Source organism: Zootoca vivipara, chromosome 10 (assembly GCF_963506605.1).
Source record: "Zootoca vivipara chromosome 10, rZooViv1.1, whole genome shotgun sequence".
Lineage (NCBI taxonomy): Eukaryota > Metazoa > Chordata > Lepidosauria > Squamata > Lacertidae > Zootoca > Zootoca vivipara.
The window spans coordinates 7585752-7613658 of NC_083285.1; the positions used below are offsets into that span (position 1 = coordinate 7585752).

General features: G+C 40.5%; 1 protein-coding gene across 2 annotated transcripts in view; it reads right to left on the minus strand.

The window, feature by feature from the left end:
• COG5 (component of oligomeric golgi complex 5) overlaps positions 1-27907 on the minus strand; it is a 149247-nt gene that overhangs the window by 87521 nt on the left and 33819 nt on the right. The window lies entirely within an intron of this gene.

Below are 27907 nucleotides of genomic sequence, written 5' to 3' on the forward strand. Positions count from 1 at the left end.
CTGTACAATAGCCACCAGGACCAAGGTTTTTCCCAGCCCTATTAGCTTTATGCTCTGTTCTATTTTTAGATGTGTTAAGGAAGATCTCAAAAGAAACTGTGCTGCACTTCAGATAGATGAGAAATTTCACACTGTACAAGGAGAATTTCCTTAGAAGAAAATCCATTGTTGTCCCTTCTTGTAAGACATTGTCCCCTTCGTATGGGTCTGAATAAAACTGCTTAAACAGTCCATTTATATTTTCAGGGTTTTTTTTTTTAACCTATAAGCTAAGTGCCTGTCAGCATGATCCCCAGACTCCCAGAACAATTGCCAGGTGTGTTTAATTAGGAAGGCTCCCCTGCAGAAACCTAGCTATACTTATCGAGATTACGTCTTCCTCTGTGTTGGACAGCAGATAAAAACAAGTTCCTGTTTCCCAACAGATCTGTATTTGCAATTTGAATCAGGTAGGTTCAATTCAGTATGTATTGAAATGTCCCTTATATGGTGGGCCGGGGGGGGGGAAGTACTGTATTGGGAAATAAAGTGGACCCTCGGGTTACGTTACCTTCGGATAACGTAATCTTTGGGTTGTGAGCATGGCAAGTTTGCCGCTTCATACATGCACAGAAGCGCTCTGCGGCGCCGTGCACAGAAGGGGTCCTCCAGTTACGAAATTTTTGGGATCCATTCATAACCGGAGGTACCACTGTATTTGGTGTAAATTAACAACCTATTCTGACCAAGACATCATTAGTTTTTTATCAGAAGATCTTCACCAGGGATCCCCAAACTTCGGCCCTCCAGATTTTTGGACTACAATTCCCATCTTCCCCAACCACTGGTCCTGTTAGCTAGGGATCATGGGAGTTGTAAGCCAAAACATCTGGAGGGCCGCAGTTTGGGGATGCCTGATCTTCACCTTTTTGTGACCCATAGAACAGGTCTGTCTGCTTTAGCTGCAAGGAAACACTGGGTGGGGAAAAGGGAAAGACCAGGATGCCTAGGGAGGAGCTTCTTAAACTGATAATAGAACTTTTGGGGATTTTGTTGTATTGCGATACTTTTTAAAATAGCATTATTTTATTTCACTGTAATTTGTTTAACAGAAATTATACATGGAAGCTACTTGAAAGTGACCGAGGCAATGGCTAGTATAAAAGTTGGCTGCTGATAATAATGATGAGGTTAGCTTGCCCTGCAATCAGTTTGTTTACAGCTAAATTACTTGGAAGCAGTTCATTTTGGGGTCAAGGGTATTCACCTAGCCACCTTTGATTTCTCCATTCTGATACAAAAAGCTCTTTAGCCCTAGTTTTTTCCTAGGAAAAAGGAAAGTAAATTATGTATCACCATCAATATGTCTTCATTGCATCCTGATAATAGCCAGGGAATCAGCCATTCAGCACCAGAAATTCCTGAACGCACAACATCACAGTATGAAGACATGCAGCGATGATGTATTGAAGTGTCAGAGAGGTTTTTTGCTCCACAGCAATGCTTCCCTGGTCAACAGAACACAGGCAGAAGCAACAGAACACAGGCAGAAATTAGAATGCGCCTTACAGAGGCTTGCAGAGTCTGCCTGCCAATGGGAATCTGGAGACAGTTTTCCAGGCACTGTGACAAAAAGGTGCAGTCTCTACTAATAAGAAGCATCAGCATCTCAGACATCCTAGATGTCATATGGACAAGTGCACGATAACCCATGTGATGGATCAGGTTCTACCCAGCACGTCTTTGTTTAGGAGTAAATCCGTAACTTAATCATCTCTCTTTTAAGACTGTGATATTTTGATACTTATAGGAAAGTATGGTATCCTCTCTTACTTGGCTAGACTTCGGCACCAAAAACTTGGCCTAAATCTTTTGCAACCAATTTACATTTAGTTTCGGCATTTGTTTTGTGTAAGGAATCAATGTCAACTCTCTTTTTATAGATATCTTAGTAGTTGCTTGTAGGCTGGAAAAAGCTTTCACGTTCCTTGTTAAATTTTTAAGGAGGAGCCTTCTTATGTTGCAAGAGGGTTAAATGCTGTATCAGAACATTATGGGCCCAGGATGTATACTGGGTTTACTCATCCAATTTTATTCTGTAGCATGCATCCAAGTGCAATTCTTTATTACCCAGTGACTCTTCTGATTCTCTGCAAAAGAAAAGAAACCTGAAATCTAAATTTATATGAAAGTACAAAACCAAAGATTGAAAAAGAAAACAAAAATTAAAACAAAACTCAGAGTAGGAACACCTCCAGAACTGAGGGTCCCATTCACTCTCCTATGACACAGGTTGGCCTCATGGAAAAGTCTCGCCTGAGATCCCCCCTATAATAGCATTGCTTAAAAGGTAAAGGTAAAGGGGCCCCTGACCATTAGGTCCAGTCGTGACCGACTCTGGGGTTGCATGCTCATCTCGCATTATTGGCCGAGGGAGCCGGCGTATAGCTTCCAGGTCATGTGGCCAGCATGACAAAGCCACTTCTGGCAAACCAGAGCAGCACATGGAAACGCCGTTTACCTTCCTGCTGTAGCGGTTCCTATTTATCTTCTTGCACTTTGACGTGCTTTTGAACTGCTAGGTTGGCAGGAGCTGGGACCAAGCAATGGGAGCTCACCCCGTCACAGGGATTCGAACCGCCGACCTTCTGATCAGCAAGCCCTAGGCTCAGTGGTTTAACCACAGCGCCACCTGGGTCCCTAATAGCATTGCTTACTTCTACACAAAAGGTTCCAGCAGGCACCAAAGAATCAGTGCATGGCAACCTATTAGTATCATAATGCTCTCAACAAGACAAGGGAAATGGGGAGAAGTGAAGATGGGTAGCCGCCCGACCTCACTCTCCAACCCTTCTGCCAAGCACCTGTAGCAGATACCAAATCTAACCCTTAGATTGAAAGAGAAAAGTCAGAAGGAACACTCACATGCTATCATACTAATCTGTCAATTGCAAGTAATGTCTTACATTGCTGAAAACAGCATTTTCACATTTACATTACACTCCTTTTCACATGCATGAATATTATAGGCTAAAGCAGGCTTCCTCAATCTCGGACCTCCAGATGTTTTGAGACTACAGTTCCCATCATCCCTGACCACTGGTCCTGCTAGCTAGGGATCATGGGTGTTGTAGGCCAAAAACATCTGGAGGGCTGAGGTGGAGGAAGCCTGAGCTAAAGCAAGATGTAGCAAACTCTAGAGTTAGCAGCATTCATAATCTGCAGTCTGGGAAAGGGACAAGACTTTAGGTCTCTTGGGGGGAAAGTATTTTCGTAATTAAAATTACAAATTCTTGATGTGCTAACACTAAACAGATTTTTAAACCCAACAGTGGAGTTGCTGCTTAATTATCTATACACATTTTAAAGCAACATTTCAAAAAGGCAACATAACAGGCTTAGCCGGAGGAGATAAAACCAAAATCAACAACAGGTTGTGCAGCAAAAATTTCTGAGTTGGCAACTATCCCTCCCCCCAAAAAAACTTGCCACTTTGTCCTTCCACTTATCACAGTCATAGCCTCAAATGACACTTTTGAAGACTGCAGTGGAAGGGGTGGGGGGTTAAGTGAAAAACAAAAAGATGACACTGAAAAAAAATCTACCAGCAACGAATTGTATTAGTTTTGAACTAGCGGTAGGAAACACTTCTGCAAGGGCATCCAATTTTTGACAATTCCCCCAACTCAGCCTTCTGCGCCCCTCGAAAAGCTATTTCTGACAATTAGCAGTCCCCACCCCCCACCGCAGAACAGGATATGGCACAAGTGAGGATCTGTTTAAAGTCTAAAGGTGGCCTTCCCTTCTGGCCAGGGCAGAGCAGCGCCAAGGGCAAAAGTGACAGGAGAGATCAATGGATGCAAGGGCAGTGTGTTAGTTTCTGCACACAAACAAACACACACAATCTGGGCAATCGAGGGGCACAGGCAAAAACACTTCAGAGGGGTACAAACCAGGGCTAATGAGCGGTGGAAATGTGAGAAGGAAAGGTGGCCAGAGGAGAGTCCAAAGGATCAGACAGAAAGGCCTGGAGGACCACATGTGGGCTGAGTGGACCCCCTGAGTGGAAAAGCTTTCTGCTAAAAGGACATTGGATACAATCCATTGTGCACAGGCTTACATTTCCATGAGCAGCACCTTTTCTAATAGATAACTGCATTATTCTGAGATCTTACTAGCGACAGGTTGCCAAAATTCAGGGTATTTCTGGATGAGACTGTTCATTCACTTGGGGGACTGCTATTGTTGCTAAGGGTTCCCAGCAGTTTTGGATCTGTACACAAAGTGCAGTACTGTACCCTTCCCCACCTCAAAAACACATTTGCTTCTTAAAGTGTATAGTGTCTGTTGGAGATATGAGAGAGGAAGGACATCCAATGCTCTTTTATAATGTGGGGGGGAGGCATAATAGGGTTGGGGTTTGTTTCTATTTTGATTATGTACTTTGTGTTTTTATATTGTGATTTTATGTTGTAACTGCCCTGAGATTTGTGGGTTTAGGGCAGTATACAAATTTGAATGATAATGATGATGGCACCTTTTGGCTGATGTCCACTAATGATGGGCTACAAAACCAACTTCCCAAATGTTGCCCAGTTTTTGATCTTTTTTATTTATTTAAACAATGCCGTGGGCTTCATCCCGCTAGTGTGCTTTTGACAAATCTCTCTACCTTGCAAACTTCCCCTGCAGCAGCTTTAGAGGCAGGAAGAAGGGTGCATATTATTTTCTCTAGGAAGGCTATGGAGACTGTCTAAATTGCCACCTAGTCAAGGCTACCACTAGCCTAAGAGGAAACCATGAAAATCAAACTAAACCACTAATGCTACAATCCCATTATTATGAAAGTGGCTTAAAATAAGATAAAAGACACTAATTAGTGAACTTATTCCAATCTGTTATCCACTGTGGAATTTTCCACACACAACTGTAATAGCTTCACACTTTACAGCTTAGCTTACTTAGAACAAGATTCAGGTTTTTGAAGCCTGCCTTTGAGCTGGTGCACCACAATTTACTTCTGCTCTCAGATGATGACACATTGAATCATGGGTTATATCAATAAGGTGGCTAGACAGAGTCCTGGGGAAATAGCTCTTACTTGCAACTCCCCAATTCTTTCCTTCCTTCTGTATGAGGATTGCAGTTTGGGTAAAGAAAAAAATAAACATTACTGCTCCTGGCCAACTGGGGCTTCAAAATTCATGGAGCTATCATTTCTCACAGAGCCAGACATAGTATGTTCTCTCTCTCTCTCTCTCTCTCCCCACCTCAAAAGCTACTTGATTTGTGTGGGATCTTTGGCACTATGGACCAACAAGAGCCCAATCAGTCTTACTGTGTCACACTCCATACAAAGTGCATATTCTTTATGATTACAGAGCAGTTCTGATACTAAAAAATACAAGTATTTTTTTTAAAAAAAGGTACTCTTGAATGTTTTGTGGAAATCTATTGTGATTGATTGAGTCACATGTTTCTCTTGTTGAATTTCAAAGATTCAGTTTCCCATAACTACTGTAGAGTAGACTAGTAGGTCAACTACTGCATCCAGCCAAGGTGCAAGGTAGGGTATAGTCTTTCTTCCTTTCTTTCTCTGTAGGACCTCCAGGCTCTTCTCTGGGAATTGAAATGAATTAGGATCCAGCAGATCATAATTCAAGGCCCTATTCTGGCTACTGCTAGCAGTGGTAACATTTGATCTTTTCCCATTTCCATGGCTGTAGCAAGGAAACCACTCAATGGTAGAGGCAGAAAGAGGTCGGAAGACAGGTACCATATATTCCGGCGTATAAGACGACTGGCGTATAAGACGACCCCCAACTTTTCCAGTTAAAATATAGAGTTTGGGATATACTCGCCATATAAGAAATATGACCCGGCATATAAGACAACCCCCAACTTTTGAGAAGATTTTCCTGGGTTAAAAAGTAGTCTTATATGCAGGAATATACGGTACATCTGCTATATCCTTACCTGCTGCAGCAACAAGGATTCAGGGCTAGGTCTGCAATGCCCAGTGTGGAGAACATGTTTTGCACACCTAAGGTAGCTGGTGTAGTAGGGCTGATGTAATCCACTTAAGACCATGAAGAGCCATTGCCTGTCTGAGCAGAAAATACTGAGCTAGAGAGAGCTATGGGTTGACTCGGTATAAAGCGGGTCGAGGCACATTTTGTTTATATTTACTAGTGACTTCATAAACAGCATTCTCTAGGCAACGTTTGAATACACTGAATATAAAACAAGATTAGAAACACAAAAGCAGGATCCAAACCCAACATAAAAAGAATGCCACCCGCAACATATCATTTAATACATAAAAGAGCCAAAAGCACCTCACAAGTGAAAAGGACTAAGACAATACTAAAATCTTTGCCTGGCTGCTAGCAAGACACTGATGTAGGTAGCAAATAAGCTTCTCTGCAGACAGTGTTTCACATACAAGCAGCCTAGAAGACCTTCTCCCTAGAAGACATTATCAACCCCTGACTCCTCTCCACGCCCCTGTCTCATAACTAAAAATCCTTTGAGACTATAAGGTAAAGGTAAAGGACACCTGAACGGGTAAGTCCAGTCAAAGGTGACTATGGTGGTGTGGCACTCATCTCGCTTTTCAGGCCGAGGGAGCCAGCGTTTGTCCACAAGACAGCTTTCTGGGTCATGTGGCTAGCAGAACTAAACCGCTTCTGGCCCAATGGGACAGACATCGTGATAAGTGCCAGAGTGCATGGAAACACCATTTACCTTCCCACTGCCGTGGTACCTACTTGCACTGGTGTGCTTCCAAATGGCTAGACTGGTAGAGGCTGGGACAGAGCAACGGGAGCTCACCCCATTACAGGGATTTGAACTGCTGACCCTCTGATCAGCAAGCCCAAGAGGCTCAGTGGTTTAGACCACAGCGCCACCCGCTCCCCTATAAATCACTGCTATAAGTAATGCCTGTTTGATGGCTAATAGATATTAAATTCTGGAAATAATGAGGGAAGAAATAGAGATGAGAGGCTGGTAGTTGAGAAAGTAGATATAATGCATGTGATTTTTAGAATCATGGGAAGGAAAAGGAAGACAGGGCAATGGAACAAGGAAGAAAACAACAGGCTGAGATAATCAAATAACACAAAACTAGAATGAGTATGCACAGCCTGGACTCCTCAAACAAGAGTCATACATAACATGTCATTTTCCACTTCAAATATTCCCTCTTCCAGATATTCTAGCAGCCTCTATTACTTGTTAATATCCCATGCCCACTAAGTTCCCACTCAAACTTCTGAAGAACATCTAAAGAATGCTTTGTTTAAGCATCTCAACAAAGCTTTTATATAAAACTACAGGTTGCAAATAGATATTACTCGGGACTTAATAAAGGCCCTTATGGAGCAGAAATATTTGTTCAACTCCAATACAGAGGCATTCTTCCTAAAATGATTCATATAAACATTAAAGTGAAGGCAGAGGGCTTATCTACACCTGTAAGACAGATTGCTACGTACCATCTATCCATAAAACTATAAACAGAAAATATGAAAATCTGTGTTATCCACTGCTTCAGTTTGGCTTAAAGCTAATACCATTTTTCCAGGAACTAGACAAAGATTGGGAATGGATCCATGCACATGTCAAGATTATAAACTGAACAGGCAATCTTCTACAAAAGATACATATGGCTGGATCCAAAACTCTGCAACTTTTACAAAATGCAACCTTGGGGACATTATTTGCGATTTGTACTATACAGCACTTGTGTAAAATCAGGAAAACCTCCCAGTTAAGATTTCCTTAGATGCAGTGAGTTGAGAGAGTAATAATTTACACATTTGTTTTGGTTACTCTAATTTAGTTTCTATTTAAAGCCTCCCATCTTCCCCCAGTTCAGTACTGTTTAATTAAAACAGTAATTAAAACAGAATTGCTCTAAAGAACCCATTAAAATGTTTTTTTTAAAACAAAGTAAGCAGTATTTAATATTTTAACAGGCTTTACTAGAAACATGTACGACTGACGGGAGACAATCAAGTAGTAGAAAACGACAATGGATACATTTTCTATCTCGCATTATAAGTGTACTAGATGCATTCATTGTTCACAGTATTCCTACCATCACCATTAGCTGTCAGTTGGATCTTCAAGAGAAGCTAGTTAAGCTTACTACACACACTTCCCTGGAAGTTAAGTCTCATTTAATTGAGTGGTGCATACTTCTGGCCAGTCATATATAGGATTGCACTACAACTAGCCATTACCAGTTTGCTAATATATGATAAAATAATACAGAGCCACAAGATTATTCAGTCACTGCTTGGCAGTACCTAAAACTGAGCCACGTAAGTACAGCCACAACAATTTAAAAACAGAAAGTACGAACTGCATCCAGACATAATTCTCTGGAGTGACTGCTAGTTGACAGCCAAAACATCTGTAGCTATGTGCCACTGAATGTTAGATAAAATATATTCCAAGTACAGATAGGATAAGAAGAAAGGAGGACAGAGACCATCAAATCAATCTCCTAATAAACAATATTCTTAAAGGTAAACGACTCTGGGGTTGCAGCGCTCATCTCGCTTTACTGGCCGAGGGAGCCGGCATACAGCTTCTGGGTCATGTGGCCAGCATGGCTAAGCTGCTTCTGACAAACCAGAGCAGTGCACGGAAACGCCATTTACCTTCCCGCCGGAACGCTACCTATTTATCTACTTGCACTTTGACGTGCTTTCGAACTGCTAGGTTGGCAGGAGCAGGGACCAAGCAACGGGAGCTCACCCCGTCACGGGGATTTGAACCGCTGACCTTCTGATCGGCAAGCCCTAGGCTCTGTGGTTTAACCCACAGCGCCACCTGCGTCCTTCTTACATGCAGTCATATTGTTTCTAACTGTATAAAACCCACAAATAACCTGCAATCGGATTTAAATAACAGAACTTAAATTTTAGGACATAACTGGACAACCTCTCTCTGCCTTTCCAAAAAGCAAAAGGAAGCACAGCAATGGGGAACCAATGTGTTATTCACATCTGCTTGATGGAAGTGAAAAAAACACCAAGAGGATAACATATTCTGAATAGAATTTGTAGCAACAGAAGCTGCCTCATACAGAGTCAGCCCACTGGTCCATGGAGGTTAGCATTGCCTCGACTGACTGACAGGAAATAGCTCTCCAGGGTTTCAGCCAGGTAGCAATATTTGGCTGGTGATACATTGTGATGTTGAAAACCTAACATCACCCAGCCCTATCTCTCACAAAACTATGGTTCATCCGGCCAACAGGCCAAGAAGTTATCCTGCTCCCATCAACTAGAAAAATAGCACTGGTTCTTGGTATTAAAAGCAATATTGTCAATTAACAATGCACAATCTGCTGGAGGGATTTGGGGATACATCTTGTATATAACACTGGTAAACAAGATGATGAGATTGAAAAGAGGTGGACTAGGTTTCAGAAATGTATTTCGCACAATTAGGTGACTGAACGCTAGGGGAGTGAATGGGGTAAGCAGGAAATATTTTAGAAGAGCATTCGTTACCCTTCACTGCCTTCCCCATTGTAGGGAACTGAGATGTAATAAACACTATGACCCGAGTTTTGTGTGAATCTGAGTGTTCTCCCACAGTTCTCCACAAAGCAGAAGGGCCCCATGGCAGGAAAATCAATGTGAAATTATTCCCTGATGGAAAGAAGATTTGAAAACTGTCATAATCAATCTCCGATACCCTCAAATAGGGAATGCTTTGAATCATTCATGCAAAATAAATAAATAATAATGACAATTTTTTAAAAATGCAACATTGGAAAACCTATTTATATGGGAAACAACCATGAACCCTTGTGGGACAATATACATGCTCAGTATTTTGTGCCATAGGATTCCAATTACCGTATTTTTCTGTGTATAAGACTAGGGTTTTTTTCCTTTAAAATAATGTAAAAAATTAGGGGGCATCTTATAAACGGATACATCTCCCCCCCCATTTTCTTAAATCTGAGTCTCCAAAAATCAGGGACGTCTTATACATGGTGGCGTCTTATAGATGGAAATACGGTATATCAGAGGATCTGGTACAAATAACAAAATCAAATTAGTACTACTGAGACTTAAGAGCAAATGATAAGCAATTCTAAGTGCTGTGGTCTAATTTTAGTATGACACGGGCAATGAAAGCTATTCTGCTGTTTTGATGACTGATTGTGGAGGACGAGCTTATTCATTCAATAGATGCTTCAGAAAGCAGGTGGTGAAAAAGAGTATTGAGGGACAAATAATGATTTGATTTGATTTTTGCTAGGAATACCAGAAGCTTGTATAAAGACATGTAAACAGAAACAAGAGATAAAATAATGTCATGGTTTGCATTACTAAAGTGTTTCAAACCCTCCAGTACAAAATGTTGCATGGGCACAGCACGAAGTATATATTTTATAAACAGAGAAATACGTAAAGGAAGGGCAGATTTTCCGGAGCTCTTGATAACGGGAGAACATCAGATATTTACTACCAGATTTTTAGAAGACATCTGAAGGCAGCCCTGTTTAGGGAGGCTTTTAACGTTTAGTAGATTATTGTACTTTATTTTTCCGTTGGAAGCTGCCCAGAGTGGCTGGGGAAACCCAGCCAGATGGGCGGGGTATTATTATTATTATTATTATTATTATTATTATTATTATTATTATTATATTAGCATTTTAAACTGAAATCCACAGGAAATAAGGCATATGGGGCTTTTATGCAGGGGACCTTAACAAAATTAAAAGGAAGGAAGGAAAAATTCTTCGAGAATTGGATATAAATTGTAAGCATGGTCTGAAGAAACGAAACCTGTTAGATTCCAGAAAGGTAGAGGCAGTAGTTCTCTCACAAGGGCAGACTTCACCATTTTTGGTTAGGAAAATAGAAAACCTGTTCCCTCTTCTAGGTTTGTTTTAGACAATCAGTTTGAAAACAGATTTCCACTGGGGAAGGAACCTACTAAAATTCAGACTAATAGGTCCAGAGGTCAGGGGTCCCCTTACATTTACCCTTACTGTCCAGTGATTTGAATCATGATTTAAATCGATTTGATTTAAATCAAATCCACCCTGATTCACACAGTACATAGTTGAACGATGAAGCTTGCTCCCAAGTGATGGCCACCATCTTGGATGTCTTTAAAAGAGGATTAGAGATGTTCTACCACCACTGGTAGGGAGACGCAGGTGGCGCTGTGGGTTAAACCACAGAGCCTAGGGCTTGCCGATCAGAAGGTCGGCGGTTTGAATCCCTGCGACGGAGTGAGCTCCCGTTGCTCAGTCCCAGCTCCTGCCAACCTAGCAGTTTGAAAGCACGTCAAAGTGCAAGCAGATAAATAGGTATCACTACAGCGGGAAGGTAAATGGAGTTTCTGTGTGCTGCTCTGGTTCGCCAGAAGCGGCTTTGTCATGCTTGCCACATGACCTGGAAGCTGTACGCCGGCTTCCTCAGCCAATAGCGCGAGATGAGCGCCGCAACCCCAAAGTCGGTCAAAACTGGACCTAATGGTCAGGGGTCCCTTTACCTTTACCTCCACTGTCAAGAGGCAGTATGCCTCCAGAAACCAGTCACAAATGGACAAAGTACTGTTGTGCTCATGTCTTGCTTACGGGCATTTGGTTGGCCACTGTGAGTTCAGGATGCTAGACTAGATGGACTACTGACTTGTAGTAGCATGCTCTTCTTATGTTCCTAGCGTACGTGTTGCAAAATTTCAGTTCAAAGTTCTGCCAGCAAGAATTCAATCTGAGCTGCTATTTCTGCCAATGCTTCTGCCCAATCTCTACTGATAGAGGCTGATCCGCCTCTATTTTTCCATACGTTTCCAGATATGCAGTCTTTTATTAGTCACGCTGAGTTTAATGAATCTGCCGTATCCTACTAAGCGCCATTTCGAAATAGTGTGAAGATAAACTTAAAACTCTGGGGAGAAATAGAGGGAAAAGAAATTTGTGAAGGGAGGATTTAAAGAGAAAACTGGATGTGCTTTAAATAGTTGCAGCATTCTTTTCTATCTCCAACACAGTTACTCCTCCACCACCACCCCACACAACAGATTTGTAATAAAATAAAATAAAATATTGTGAAGGCTGCAATGGCGATACCCACTAGTATTCCATCTCTGCAGCCTTTTCTTCTTCAGAAAAGATTTCATCTCCTTGGCTAGATTTATGTGAAATGTTATTGGGGGAAATAATTTACAAAGAACATTACCTATACAAATTAGAATATTTTGGGTTGTCATTTTAAGTAGATTTTGGAAAGTTGGTTGTTCACCAGGCATTGGGACATTTCATAACAAAATTTTGCTTGATGTTTCCAGAGATCAAGGAACAGGTTTTCAGCTGTTGCCACTTTGAATTAAGATGGCATTTCAAAACTACAGAGATTTTAACCATTGATTATAAAAGATCACCTTTTTGTTTGTTTCTTATCATTCCTATGCAACATTACGTAAAGGCCGCTAGCTGTTCTATAAATCTAACTTTGGCTCCTAAATGTGTAATAGTGTAACCATTTCCTTTTAAAATAGGAAAAGGAAAAAAAATCTTTGTCTGTGATGGGAGGTTTTCTGGAGCCACCACACTGGTATCCAAGTATCTGAACTGGCTAAGAAAGCACAGTTCAAGCCAGAAGTGGCCAAATGTGCATGTTACTCAAAGAGGGCATATACATTCCATACTAGGGCTGGGTAATATATTGATATATCATCCAAAATGGGTTTGACGTTCCTATTGTGGTATCAGTTTCGTAATTTTTGACCTGGCAATATACTTCAAATCATGATGTGTGTTAGGGCTTGGCGATATATCGTCCCAAACCGGCTTTAAGTCCATACCGTGATATTTGTTTCATAATTTTTTACCTGGCAATATTCCACAAATCATTATATGTGCGTGCGTGCTATGCAAAAATCACACTTTGGGAAAAACCATGAAGCCAGCCAATGCCTCTAAATAGCTCCATCCTTATTTCAGACATTTGATATATCAGTATATCGCGATGTTTAGCTGGTGATTTATCATGTTGAAAACCAGACATCGCCCAGCGCTATTCCTTCCTTTCCAAATGTTTGATCACATGAATGGGGTTGGGAAGGGCCTGCTTTCCCCCGGCCTCTGTCTTTTTGCACCACAAAGCAGAGGTGGGGCACCTCTGAATTGCAGTTAAGCAACCTATACATTGTTTAAATAAATTAATTAATCTCCATGCTGGAGAGAGAATCCAACGACAGCTACACAGCCCCGGTACTACAACTCTTCCAGAGAAAAGAACTACAGTACCTACTTTCTAGAATAATAAAAATAATTTTATTATTTATACCCTGGGCGGCGTACAGCACATAAACAATGGAAAAATTCTTGATGCGGGGAAAGCAGAACAGAGGAGAAACCTCTTCCCTCAAAATTACTTCACCGAGTATGAGCATCCTTATGGGGGGAAAGGTGGGAAATGTACTCAATACATGAGCAAATGATATAGATTTAAGGTATGTCTTCCTAACACCTGTTGCTTTTATACATGTGAATGGTGTCTAGAAATCAATAAACTTGCCTGAAGATGGTATCTGTCACCTTATATACCTGCCCATCTCTAGACTCAGAGGCTTAAACGGAAAATCTGATGTTCCTGCTAGCTCAACTATTGGCAAAAAGCTTCTGAGCAAATAATCAATGTGCTGCCACTGAAAACCAGCCAGTGGACTTCCCTCCCATTCTACTACTTCATAGCTAGCTTATATCAACATACAAGAGAGAATCTCAGCCATGAATCTGTCAGGAGTCTGTAGTCTGTGTCGTTTACAGCTCTTGAAAATGCACAAATAAATGTATTGTTCGTGTACCATGTGCTGCATATGAAACTGCAGTTATACCGGTATGTTGTTCTTGCATTTACATGAAAACCAATATAATTTTTTTTTTTAAAGTTCCCTATAGGTAAAAGTTACAGTGCTTTTTAGGTAAGAAAAAAGTGAGAAAGGGAGGCATGACAGAGGTATAAAAATAATAATAATGCATGATATAGGAAAAAGTAGTACTGTTTGGCACCGGTAACAGTGCCAGTTGTGACACTTCATACATGATAGCTCAGGCATCCCCAAACTCAGCCCTCCAGATGTTTTGGGACTACAACTTCTACATCCCTAGCTAACAGGACCAGTGGTCAGGGATGATGGGAATTGTAGTCCCAAAACATCTGGAGTGCCAAGTTTGGGGATGCCTGTGATAGCTCATACATTATTGTTCCAAGACTGGGTCAATTGTCAATTGTAGCACAAAAGTTTATTTGCCCAAGTGTGCATAGTTCCAGCCATGTACATGGTGCTTTACAAAGAATGAACAGGCAGGCACCTGTCTCAAAGGACCTGCAATCTAGGAAGTGTCTGGTTGAAACCAGCAACTGAATGTAGAATATAAGGGATAAGGAGAGGAACTGTTACGACACCCTCCCTTTTCCCTTCACTAATGCCTGAATCTACCCGTCTATTGCCTATTGCCAAACTGGGTTAAAGTGAAACAGAAGAGGAAGCAAATTGACACAGCAACATGGGGGCTTGGTGCCCCAAACGAACCAACGGTTGGAGGCAACCTTTGTAGTGGCAGTGTTATCTGATCACAAGGTGCATGCTTCAATTTATATCCAATCCAAAGCCTGGGATCCATAAAACTACAGCTTTGGATTGCCCTCTATGGTTTTGGTCTATCATTTTTCTGGAAGCACTTGAAGTTCAGAACATACACCAACTAGGAAGCCACACGATCCAGACAGGCACCAAGCCACATTGATTATCTTGCTTTGTCAGCAGCATACAAGCATGCTGAAGAAAGGGGAAACCACCAACTTTATAAACAAGTAAAGCAAACAAGATGGCCACACAATTAAACTGTCAGCAATTTCACTTTACTCAGTTAACAAACGCATTTGTCAAGATTCTGTTTTAAAGAGGACCATTAATGTACAGCATCTGAACGTATTTCCAAAAGGCAAAGAGATTAAAGTTATGACTGTTTTTGACATAATGATCCTTGAAGCCCAAGTGTTTCACACAACAAGGGAAAGATGCTCACTGAATCTGATAGGGAGAATTATCAGGGACGATCAGAGACCTGCTCTGCTGCTCTTCTAAAAACCCAGAATTAGAACTAGTTCTAAACGGATGTTTTCTTCCTGTATGCATCCATTTGAATAAATACAAAGAGAGATCCAGCAGCAGCCCCAGATTCAGCTTCCCTTGGTTACATTTGTCAAAACTGGATTAATTACTGCTTAATTCCTCAAATCCATCTGTTTTGACTCTAGCACCCAGCAAATGTAGTGTCATCTATTTTCCTTAAAAGCCTTATGGACATGGATGATGTTTCTTGTACAGAATGTATATTGAAGACAATTGACTTTATATTAAAACAAAGTAAACTAGGCAGTAGACACAGAGCACTCAGTATAAATGTACTGTTACTGCCATTCCAGGAACAATGTGTGAGAATACTAGTAATAAATATGGATGAACAAGCTCATAGATTCAAACCGAACACAAGATCTGATGGATGGTTTTAATTACTTTTACTCATCAGTTAACACGAGAAAATTATTGCCACAGATACATTTTATTTGGTTGCCTAAAGTAAAACAAGGCACACATTTGTCACAGACAGACACATGGGTTAGTCAGTGAATCCCATTTTAAGAGTTACTTTTATATTTTGTTTATTTTTCCTCATATACTCCAGGGGGAAATGGCAAGATGTATAGACAGAATGTTTTGCATGCTTTATGTCGACTTGAAGGACTGGTGTGACGTTTTTCAATGGAGAAACTCCAGGTTTCAATCAAAATACTTTAATTCCTGGAAGAAACCAAATGATATGCAGTACGATGGCAACTCACATGAGGGTTATATTCCAGAGGCAGTGTGTATATGCAAAACCATGCATAGCCCAAAGCTTCCTGCTAAAAGCAGGGGGAGCCCCATGCAAAGGACCTCCCTATGTTGTGAGGCAAGTGGAGAAGTGGTACAGCCGGAAAGAGGTAGGTTCTCTCTGCTGTGGAAAGGAGGAGAAAGGCAGACAGGGAGACAAGCTGAGGCACCATTCCATACTAATTCCAGCTTTTTCTTTGCCTGCAGCTCTGTCTGGCTCTTTCCACCCTTCTGCCAAAATTTCTTCTTCCTTAGCTGCTTCCAGAGGCATAGCTAGCCGCTCGGGTGCCCAGTGCGACCCCCACAGCGGGGAGCAGGGCGAGCCAAGGCAGGGCATGCTGTGTGGAGCCTCTCTACAGCCTCCCCCTCAGGAGAGACGTGTGGCACAGGCCCCACAATGTGGCACCCAGTGTCCCTCGCCTCACCTAGCTACCAGTGGCGTAGGAAGGGGTGTGTGGCATAGCTGCCAAGTCTCCCGTATTCCCTGGGAAACCCCCGTTTTTCCAGCTGTCCCCAGCCGAAAAAACGGATTTTTTTGTTTTTCCCCGGTTTATTCCAACGTGGCGGCCATTTTGGAACTGGGCGGAGCATGCTCAGAAGCAACTTTTGATGCTGCTTTGCCCAGTTCCAAAATGGCTGTAGCGCTCACTTCTGGTGCGGCGGCCATTTTGGAACAGGGCAGAGCAGCATCAAAAGTAGCTTCTGAGCATGCTCCGCCCAGTTCCAAAATGGTGGCAGCGCTACTTCCGGTCTGCTACTTCCGGTCCAGTCTCTTATTTCTCAGGCCGGAACTTGGCAGCTATGGTGTGTGGTGGGTGCGGGAGTTATTTTTTCTTTTCAGAAAAGTGTAATGAGCCCAATTAAAAAAAACAACATCACCTATTTCTGCCATTTTGTCACCCCCCTCAGTGATGACACCCGGCATGGTCCGCACCCACCACACACCCTTCATACACCACTGGCTGCTTCCCCACTCATTTTGGAGCTTCCTCCTCTTCTGCCACTGTCTCTGGGAAAGCTGTTGCAAGCACCTATCATTGAATTTGCACAAATAAAATGTGTGTGTGTGTTGCGATTGCACCATATTCCCAAATGCACATTACTTGGGAATACTGTAATGTAAATGATCGTTACTTTCTTGAGCTCTGAAAACTGACACGTGGGTAAGAACATTAGAGCCAGCACCAGTTTTATACAGCATAAATAGCCATGCTTCACATATACTAAACCAGGGTGGATTTGATTTAAATCAAACTGATTTAAATCACGATTTAAATCACGATTTAAATCACTAGTCAGTAAGGCTTGATTTAAATCATAGTTGATTTAAATCATAAAGACTAATTCTTGCTGGTATAACTTTAATATGCAAGTAGATGAAGATTTTTAGAATAACAACTTTTCATATTAGTTTTTTTATCCCCAGTTTAATAGGTTAATCATTCATATTTGGACAACTTTACTGTTGTACTTAGGAAGGAGAAAAATAATCATTACCTTAATAGTAACAATTTAAATAGATTTATTCAACTGAAACAATAACATTTCAGCAAATGTTATTTGCTTAAACAAACATCCATGTTTGTTAACTAATTTGGCTAAACAAAAACAATATATATATATTTTAAGAAACTTAGACTGTCAGCCCAGCCTACACATGAAAAACTTAAATACTGTCCACTCCAAACAATCAGAAAAATATTGTTTCTATTCTATTCACTGAACTTCTTGAAACTTAGCACTGAAGGGGTTGCTTCTGTATTCATAGGTTTGTAGAACAATAGGATTAAGGTCTTTTTCTCAACTCTGTTCATGTTATAACATTTTTGCTGTGAAGAAGAGGCATGTGATCTCTGTTGAGTCAAATTCAGTTTTGAGAACTGCAAAAGTAAACCAAGCACCTGTCATAATATCTTGTAGGCAGAGAAACTGCCCAATAATCTTACAAAAACCTCTGGAAGAGCATGACATTGTGAATGGATTAATGGAATTTATTTACCCCAAAAATTAAACATACACAACCTTATACTACATAATTAACAAACTAATCTTTATTTCATGATGGAATAACCTTTGGATGGTAATATGTTTTCCTCAAAAAGCGTTTTATTTAAAAAATCCAATTTAAATAAAAAAAAATCGATTTAAATCAAAAAAATCCGATTTAAATCAAAAAAAATCCGATTTTTTTGATTTTTTTAAAAAAATCATTGATTTTTATCCACCCTGTACTAAACCGAAATGTTTTGTGCCACCGTGTCCCCAAGCCACCTAAAGTTCGAGGAGTTTAAGATTGTGGTTAATATACAAAACTACAGCCACCAAGCTTCCTGATATGGAAGGTGAAGGAGCCTATTCACGTAACCACATGGTAATAGACTATTTCAGCTCTGTTTTTATTTTTATTTAGATTTCTGAAGCACCCACCCAACACTCCAATTGGTTTCATAACCATCAATAGAAAACCCACACTAATTAGATTATAGTTGTTGGAAGAGTCTGTAGAGCCCTTAACACAAGGTCAAAAGCACTCTGCACAGAGAACATTGTTTACTAGAAAGCCTGAGCACAATGTTCCATGAGTCCTGTTTTGTAGAACAGTGGTGATCAATAATAGCAGAACAACATTCAATATAAGACCGTATAGGGGAAATGGACTAAACCCTCTCTTCTACAAATATAGGCATACTAATAGCCTAGTGACAATTATATGTAAAACAGCATGCATCTAAAATGTGTTGCATGAGAGGCCACAAATTTACACATGGGGGCATGTTCTTTGAAGAACAATGCTCAATAATACTTCACATCACCTCATCATCATACAATCTATCTACCATTTACACGGAAAATAGCAGTATAATTCATAAAATATACCAAGCACCAGCAAAACAGAAGAGCTGTGACAATTTGACAAGAGAGGAAGAAACTTGTTGAAATGCATGTGATTCTTGTGGTCCCCCCCCCCAGCTTTTCCAGCATAACAATTGAGCTCATCTTTATTGAATGATTTACTCAGTAACATAAAATTTCGTGGCTAAGTTGCCCTCCTACCACAAAATCTCCACTTTGAACCAGAAAATTACAGAGTCAAGAGGTGAAGCACTAGTGTGTGTGTGTTTGTATATGAGTATAGAAATTATTATTATTATTATTATTATTTAAATTTGTACACCACCTTATACCCGTAGATCTCAGGGTGGTTCGCAGTGTAAAATCACAAGAGAAAGGGTTTTTATCCTAGCCTATGTGCCAACCCAGACTCTAAAAATCAACTTCTCATATATTACTTATCTACACAGACAGTTAGTTGCTACCACTTCAGATGCCAAGCAACCCTAGGAAATGGTTAAACTTCAATGCAATGTGCAGGAGCAGTTTTAAGAAGGCAAATTCTACACTAGGAAGAAATTGGGGTTGAAAATATTGCTGCGAGTGACCTACCGCTCTTACCTGGAGCCTGCCAGGAAAGGGGACATTTTGCCATGAATGCCAATTGCTGAGGATGACTGCTGTGTTCATGCTCTGCCTGTTGGATTCTTTTTATGTTCATATAGTGACTTACCTATTTACTACCATAGCTCAATGTAATGCCTACACTGACCAAATACAAGACCCTCACTCAATGGGCGACTGCACTTGAAAGATGACTAGCTGTGACCAGAGGCAGATTTAGGGGAACGTGATAGGTTCAACACACAGGGTGCCGAGCCGAGAGGGCGCCGAGAGGGGGCACCACAACAAAGATGGAACAAGGGAAGTCAAGAGGTGGAGGGTGGGCACTGAATTTTGGCTTTGCACAGAATGCTGCTGAAATTTTAAAGCCCAAAGTCCACCACTGCTGTGGCTAGCTCCATTTTAGCCAGAGCTGAAACAAAAATTGTGGGGAGGTTACCTTTCATGAACAAGCTGGTTAAGAGACCATAACCGAAAATGATCTCCCATCACCCATCTAATGGAGAGATTTAAAGGTAAAGGTACCCCTGACCGTTAGGTCCAGTCGTGGACGACTCTGGGGTTGCGGTACTCATCTCGCTTTACTGGCCGAGGGAGCCAGCGTTTGTCCGCAGACAGCTTCCAGGTCATGTGACCAGCATGACTAAGCCGCTTCTGGCGAACCAGAGCAGCGCATGGAAATGCCGTTTACCTTCCCGCCAGAGTGGTACCTATTTATCTACTTGCACTTGCTAGGGAGCTCACCGAGCAACGGGAGCTCACCCTGTCGCGGGGATTCGAAATGCCAACCTGGTTGGCAAGCCCTAGGCTCTGTGGTTTAGACCACAGCGCCAACCGCATCCCGCTGGAGAGATTTATCTTAATACAAATTATGATCTCTGCAAACGGTACCAAGTATAATATGAAAATAATATAATGAACTTACCATATATACTCATAGAATCATAGAGTTGGAAGAGACCACAAGGGCCATCCAGTTCAACCCCCTGCCAAGCAGGAAACACCATCAAAGCATTCTTGACATATGCCTGTCAAGCCTCTGCTTAAAGACCTCCAAAGAAGGAGACTCCACCACACTCCTGGGCAGCAAATTCCACTGTCGAACAGCTCTTACTGTCAGGAACTTCGAGTATAAGCCAACCCAATTATAAGCAAAAGCACCTAATTTTACAAACACACACACCAAAAAACTGGGAAAACTTATTGACTCAAATATAAACCAGTTCCCCACACCACAAACCAGCGGAGGAGGAGGGAGCAGCCCAAAAGGGCTCCTTTCAAGCCGCTCATCCCTCCGCTACCGCCTCTGCTGCTCGCAAGAGCAGGCATAGGAGCTGCAGTTGGGAGAGGCACAGCACAGCGCAGCGCCTCTTCCAACCACGGTTCCTGTGCCTGCCCTTGCAAGAGGCGGGTGGCAGCGGTGGGACCAATGGCAAGAAAGGCCTGCTTTTGGGCCCCTCGTCCCTCTGCCGCCACTGTCCGCCTCACTCGAGTATAAGCCTGTAATGTGCTGAAAGTTGGCTTATACGAGTTTATACGGTAGTTTCTAGTCCATATAGCCACATAACCCGCTATATCCAACAATTAAAACAGAGAGATATTTGTTAAATTAAAAGTGGTAAGGGGAAAGGGGAACGGGTATGAAATTATGGACATTTCTTAATTGTTTTAAGCCATAGAACTACCCTGTCAGATGTAGAAATCTAGTCAAAATACTTCCAGCAAAAAGGAAAAATCTCCTGGCAAATACAGTGAAATACATGCTGATGATGGTGAGAAAGAAAATGAAAGGAATAGCAAATTCATAAGACAATTTGTTTTCCCATCTTTGAACTATCAGGTGGATAAATCACAAGAGACAGAGACTAGATAGAGGGAGACTAAAATTATTTATTGTATTATCTCAGATATTTTGCTTGCTGATATAAATATGAGGTACAAGTATAATCAGATAACATCTGATGCAAAACTGGCAGGTGAAGTCAAGGGCCACAGGTGGAAAACTCAACGGACACAAATATTGTAACAAGGCAATGTAAAAGTTCTCTCTAACTTCAGTATATATTCAAGAATCGTATGCAATAGACCACAGAATTTATATCTTTTAGTTAGTTTAAAGAAATTTCTTAATTTAATTAGACTTTTAGATTGTCCTTCATCCCAAAGAACAATACAAAAACCCAACCCACATTGAAAATAAAATTTATTACAACAACTTACAGTACAGCAAACAAAAACATCCCCAGAGATTCGGAGGTGGCAGAAACACAACCAACAAACTCATTCCCCAAATGCTTGGGCAAAAGATGTATCTTGAGTGAAAGCTGGAAGTTCTGAATATGGAGGACAACTGCACCTTCGTGGGAAGGGAGTTCTACAAGTGGGGTGCCATCATGGAAAAGGCCCTATTAGTGAATGTGTGTATGTTTTGTGTGTGTGATTTAATTGTGCTTAGAATTATTTAGCTAATCCCCTCAAACATTAGAAATGTATGTACAGTGGTGCCTCACTAGACGAAATTAATTCGTTCCACGGGTCTTTTCTTATAGCGAAAAATTCGTCTAGCGAATCCCATAGGAATGCACTGAATTTTTTTGACTTTTTTTGCCCATAGGAACGCATTAATTGAATTTCAATGCATTCCTATGGGAAACCGCAATTCGCTAGACGAATTTTTCGTAAAATGCATTCGTCTAGCGAGGCAACCTCCGCTCGAAAAATCCTTTCGTTAAGCGGAAATTTCGTTAAGCAGAGCATTCATTAAGCGAGGCACCACTGTACATTGTTACTAAGTTATCCCCATTGGTGTTAATAGATATGCATTGTTGCTGAGCTAGTCCCCACTGAAATGTTAATTGTGTTTATGTTGATAGTGCGTGCACAACAAATAACAGCCCCATTTTCTAGACCTCTGCAAGTGTAACTGAATGGGTAAATCTGCCAAGATGCACTATTGCCAATGTCTAAATATCTTAATTCACAAGACTCCTAGGAGGCTTACTATTTCTAAGGGGAAGGGACTCATCTTTGCGATCATACCGTACTAGGCTTCTCAGAAGCAGCAAGAGGTCTTGCTGCTTCCACCAAGTGCTCCGGCGGCCAAATACAACATATTGGCAAAAGCTTTGACAGTAAGCCAAAATCTGGGATGGCCACTTATCCTACTCCATTTGTTCCGCATGTCCCAATCATAGCTGGGGGCGGGACAAGAGATGTGGCAATGACATGTTTTGGCTGACTACTAGCTTTCCAACTTCATGGGGGGGGTATTCAAGAAAACCTGGCCCCACCAATTTTATGGCCGTTTGAAAGAAAACTAAGTATAGACATCTTCCATGAGCAACTCCTTTTCTCTTTAGTGTATTTATTTTTTAAAAAAATTAAAAACTAGCCTCCTTACAAATGTGCTGTCTATTGTGCATTTCTGAATTTTTCCAGCAGTCTACAGCTGTGATCCAAAGAAAGCACTCCTGTGCCCATGTTCAGGGCTACCTCTGCAGTTTTTCCAGTTGCAGTACCTACAACTAAGGAATCAAGCCAACCATTAAAAAACAGATACGGTAACAGATACGGTTACTCACATTCTAGATTTAATAGCATATCCTGACTCATTCAAGATGGTCCTAACAGAACACCCTGACTCTCTGGTTTAATTGCTCATCATATATAGCTACCATTACTAAAGTTCCTACTCATAAATGAGCAAAGATTAAATATTAAGTTAAATGAACATGAAGCTGCAAGACGCATAATAAAAATGTACCAAAGAAAAATAGAGTTTAACAGAATCATGCGTAAGAACATTATTCAATGTCCTGCACTGAAAGAGAAGTAATATTCACAGCTTTTCACATCCATTACATTTCTCACTGGAATTTATCAAACTGCAATATGCCAGAACTTCTGGAAACCACAGTTGACAGACTATATAGAATCAAAACTAAATGAAATTAATTTTTCCTACTAATATCCTAAATACCCCAAGTGATTCCATGCCAAACTCTACTTTTTCAGTTCCTACTTTCCATAAATATACGATATTGACTAAGATTTAGTGCCATTAACTGAAGAGAATGGATTTGCACCAGAGGTAGATTTAAAGGAAGAGCATGTGCAAACAACACATTCGTCTAAATATAATATATGCAATATGATATATACCTGCTTTTCCCCTACATGTGTGGTCTCATGTAGCACACCCACTATTCTGCACCACACACACACACACACACACACAGAGAGTGCAAAATGGGGGCACCAGAGCTATTATTCTTTAATATATTCAAGGAATCACTTTAAAAAATAGCCCTTTAAACAGAAGCTTCCTCTAAAAAGAGAAAGAGAGAATTCACTCCCATATGCATGAAGCACAGTTTAAGCCCAACATCAGTGACCAATCAAAATTAGTGAATGCACTGCATCTCACTGCAGTGAAGAGAAGCGACAAGGTAGGCTGTCATTCTGCTCAGGCTGCCCGGAACAAGCTTTTCCTAAGCAGCCAGGGCTGGTCCTCTTCAGAACGGCTGAGCCTGTGCTGCCTCTGGAGACAAGAAGCCTTCAGTATGTTAAATTACTTTCATTATACATTTTCAGATGCTTATTGATTCTACGGTGGGAAGCGGGAGACTGCAGCAGGCTCTGAAAGCAGCACTGCATGCTGTGTGCATGTGAACAAACAGCGCGGGAACAATGGCACAGCACAAACACAAATTTTCATTAAGGTCCTTTTTCGGAGAGATGCTTTCCACCCTCTTCCCCCTGTACTCTGCTAACAAGTGAGGAAAAAAAGACAAAAACAAAAACTATGAATCCCTCCAAACTGGAACTGTTCCACCAGCTTCGGGAATTTATTCCATCCTCATTAGAGGTAAGGCACATTCCTTATTACAATAAGCAGTAGCTAAGAAACAATGTTTGTGGAGGGGAGAGAGAGAGAGATTACAGTCTCAGCTTAAAATTCTGATTTGACTTTCTGCTTTTATTTTTGAGGACACTCAGCATTCAAATATGCCTTCTTCCATTTAAAAGGATGGAATCCTTAAACAGTGTTATGTCTGTAAATTCATGCGATCTGGAAGATTACAGTGTTTGTACCTCTTAAGGGATAGCACAGCTTAGGTTTCGGCTGCTAAATAGTTCTTAATGCAGTTAAAATGCTTTCTTCTGTCAAGGCCATTAAATATATATATATATATTAGGCAGCTGCATATGTCGCTAACAGATTCAAATACCCTATAAAGGATCATAAATGCTTTTTTGTGGGGGATGGGTTATATGACTAATCCCAGGTTGCCTATGGGGAAATTTTGTGTGTGTGTTTCTGTTAAAAGCTTTGCTACTGAAGGTATGTCTGAAGAAGTGTAATGCAAATAAGCTTACACAAAGTAAGGAAATCAAAATGCTACTTATAATTCCTAAGAAGCAGTGGAGACTTTTACATGGTCACATGAAGCCAATACATTTGTATGTAAACTAGTCTATTGTTAAAGCTACATTCCACAGTGCTTATGAATTGTTGTTTTTTTAATTGTGGAAACATTCAACCCCTAACTACTACTGTATCCTTGGCTTTAACGTAATCTTAAAATATATCTCGTCTAAATTGATCCAAATGGAAAGGTATTTCAGGATGGGGAAGAACAGAAGAGAACTACCATATTCGGAAGTACTTAAATAATTTTGTTAATGTTATATACTCCTACAGAAAACAATTTCACACTGTCTGACAGAAGCCATCTTTCATAGTGTGCAATCAGATGATACTAGACGTATGTAGTCAGTCATAATTGTATTTAAATTATTATAGAATCTCTGCTTTTATCATGTTTCATCTTCCTTTTAAAGGGAGCATATAATCTGATTTGGTTTTGTCACCAACAACAAGAAAAACACAGTCGCCCGCAGATCTTCACAACAGCTATCGGGATGTGCTTATTATAATACATGTTTTCAAACCCAGGGATTTACAAGAAAGTTATGGATCTACATTACCCCTTGAATGGCGTGTGATGCATTTTTGGACACAGAGGACTAACAAAGGCACCTGCACAAATACTCAAGGAGAGAAGATTAATTCAGTGGCTTATTGCTGAAGCAAAATGGTGAGCATCTCTTGCAAATGGATTTATAACATAAAACCAGAATTGTGGATATGGCTGATGAATGAAGAAACAGTAACACAAAATTTCCCTGAAGGAATATCTATATAAATACCAGCATGCTAAAATTTGGCTCCAGGCATGCCATATGCAACAATAAAACGCCATTTGCATCACTTAGTACAGTGACTAAAGTTTAAGGGAACTATCCTAACCAGCTGATGTAGTTTATGACCCGAGTTATAGTAGCTACAAATGAGCACACGGTAACTGGATTAATGCAACCAACACACAGCAATTTTTTGACAAACCCAGGACTCCACACTAACGAACAAAAGTACCACACAAGCCAGTGTACAACTATAACAAAAGGGCATTTCTGAAGTCCAGTGTTAATTTCTATTCTGCAGCTTACATTTTTAGAAATGAAATTAAAAAGTGGTGCCAAACAATGGAGAAGAGGCTAGAAATTATGAATCACTTACAAAAGTGTTGCTATCCACCAGTGGCTTTTAAAAGGGAGAGACAACTCCTATACACCAGGCTCTAGTCTGTAGGAACCTATAATTAAGCCTTTTTGTTCATTTTTTTTAAATCTGCTGCTGAAGTGCTGAAACAAAAAGAAAAACTAAAATATTCCGCAAGGCTGGAAACAGATCGCAGCCATCTTTCTGTTGCCAGGTGAAAACGCATGTCAAAATCTGTCAGTGACACCATGTATGAATTTATGAGAAACCGCTATAGTGAGCTGAAAGGCCCCTGAGGCAACAGAAAACAGGTAGGTCAGATGTTGCATGCACCCAACCTCTGTATTAACATTTACAGAAGAAAAGAGAACAGCTCTGGAGATGCGTTTCATTTTAATTACCTTCCCATCTTGACATCTCTGCTTTTATTTAACTGAACATCTATCTAACTGACTGGTGCGACAAAGACACAATGTTTAAGCTGTCTGTCTAAAAGTTGGCACATGGGGAAATTTTCCATTTTTGTAAGATTTCAGTTTGCATGTTCCTGCAGCTTAGCCTAGTAAAACAGGCTAGGTTATACAGTGTGCCTTGTTTCAGCTTAACTACCTCTAACCTTTCTGAGTTTTTTGTTAACCACTGCAAAGAGTATATAATTTACAATATATCCCTATGGCTAAGACCTCATAAACAGAATAAATTGCCATCTAAGACATTCAAAACTTGCATCTGGTGATAGAGTAACAGCTAGTATTTTTAAAGGGTTTTCTGCTTTATTTCCTAACCAAACTCTTATAGTATAAAAATCATTGCCCTTCTTTAATAAATATGCCAGCTAATAATTCACCAAAACCCCAACCTATTATTGAAATTTCTGAGTGAAAGGATTAATAACATTTTTAAAATGTTTACTTTACAAGGGTGTAAACACGGATATATGAAACAACCAAGACAAATAGGTTTTTGCCAAAATATCTTGCACAGCAACTCTATGCACATTTACCTAGGAGTAAGCCCCAGTGACCACAATGGGACTTACATCTGAGTAAATAGCATTGTCAGAAGGCCTAAGACACAGAAAGTGGTTCTCCTTTCAGAAGCAGTCAATTAGCAAGCATCTAAAATTATTATTTTTAAATATGTGACACTGGAATCATAAACTGCCCAGGGCTTATAGCAGAAGTCATATTGCTACAATTAATGCTATTTCAGTAAACTGTAAATCTTCAACATGGGACAGAAGACAACTTTTATAGTATTTTGTGCAGAAACCACACACAAATGCACCACCCACGTAAGTCTGCCTACGTAATCCCACCATGACAAAATATGTATTCTTGTCTAACAAGATGACAAAGACGTTGTGATTAAATTCTCCTGCTTCGTGCAGCTCAACAACTCAACACTATGAAGCCACTCTCTCTGCTAGCAGCTTTAATTTCCTTGAATGAAACATGCTGGGCACATAAAAAAAATAAGTATCAATAGTTTATCAAACCAGTGCGAGACTGTACATACATTTGCAAATCTTTGCGCATATGTACAAACATTCACTTATAACTGCACAATCAATTTATATGCACCCACAACATTTTACACGTATTGATACATCAAAGACAATCACTCGATACAAGACACTTCCAAGTAGATAGCAGTACACCATTCCAATAACATGATTGTAATCTAAAGAAATGATTCAGGGTGGAGTTATCATCTAGAGGAAGAAATGCAAAATGTGTGTTTCTTTCAAATATAGCCACCTCCCTTTCCCCACAAAAGCTTCATATAAAATAATATGGCTAAGTTTCCAACAAGTGCAAAGGTCAAAGCTATGCATGCAGCTTGCATTGCAAATGTTACAGCCTTGTTAAAAAAAAAAATCTTTTTTACTGCCTTCAATTCCTGCAAGCCAATTCCAAAGTCACCGTTTGTTAATCAAAAGCTAATAAAAACCAAAACCTGCTTTTCTGTAGATGTGTA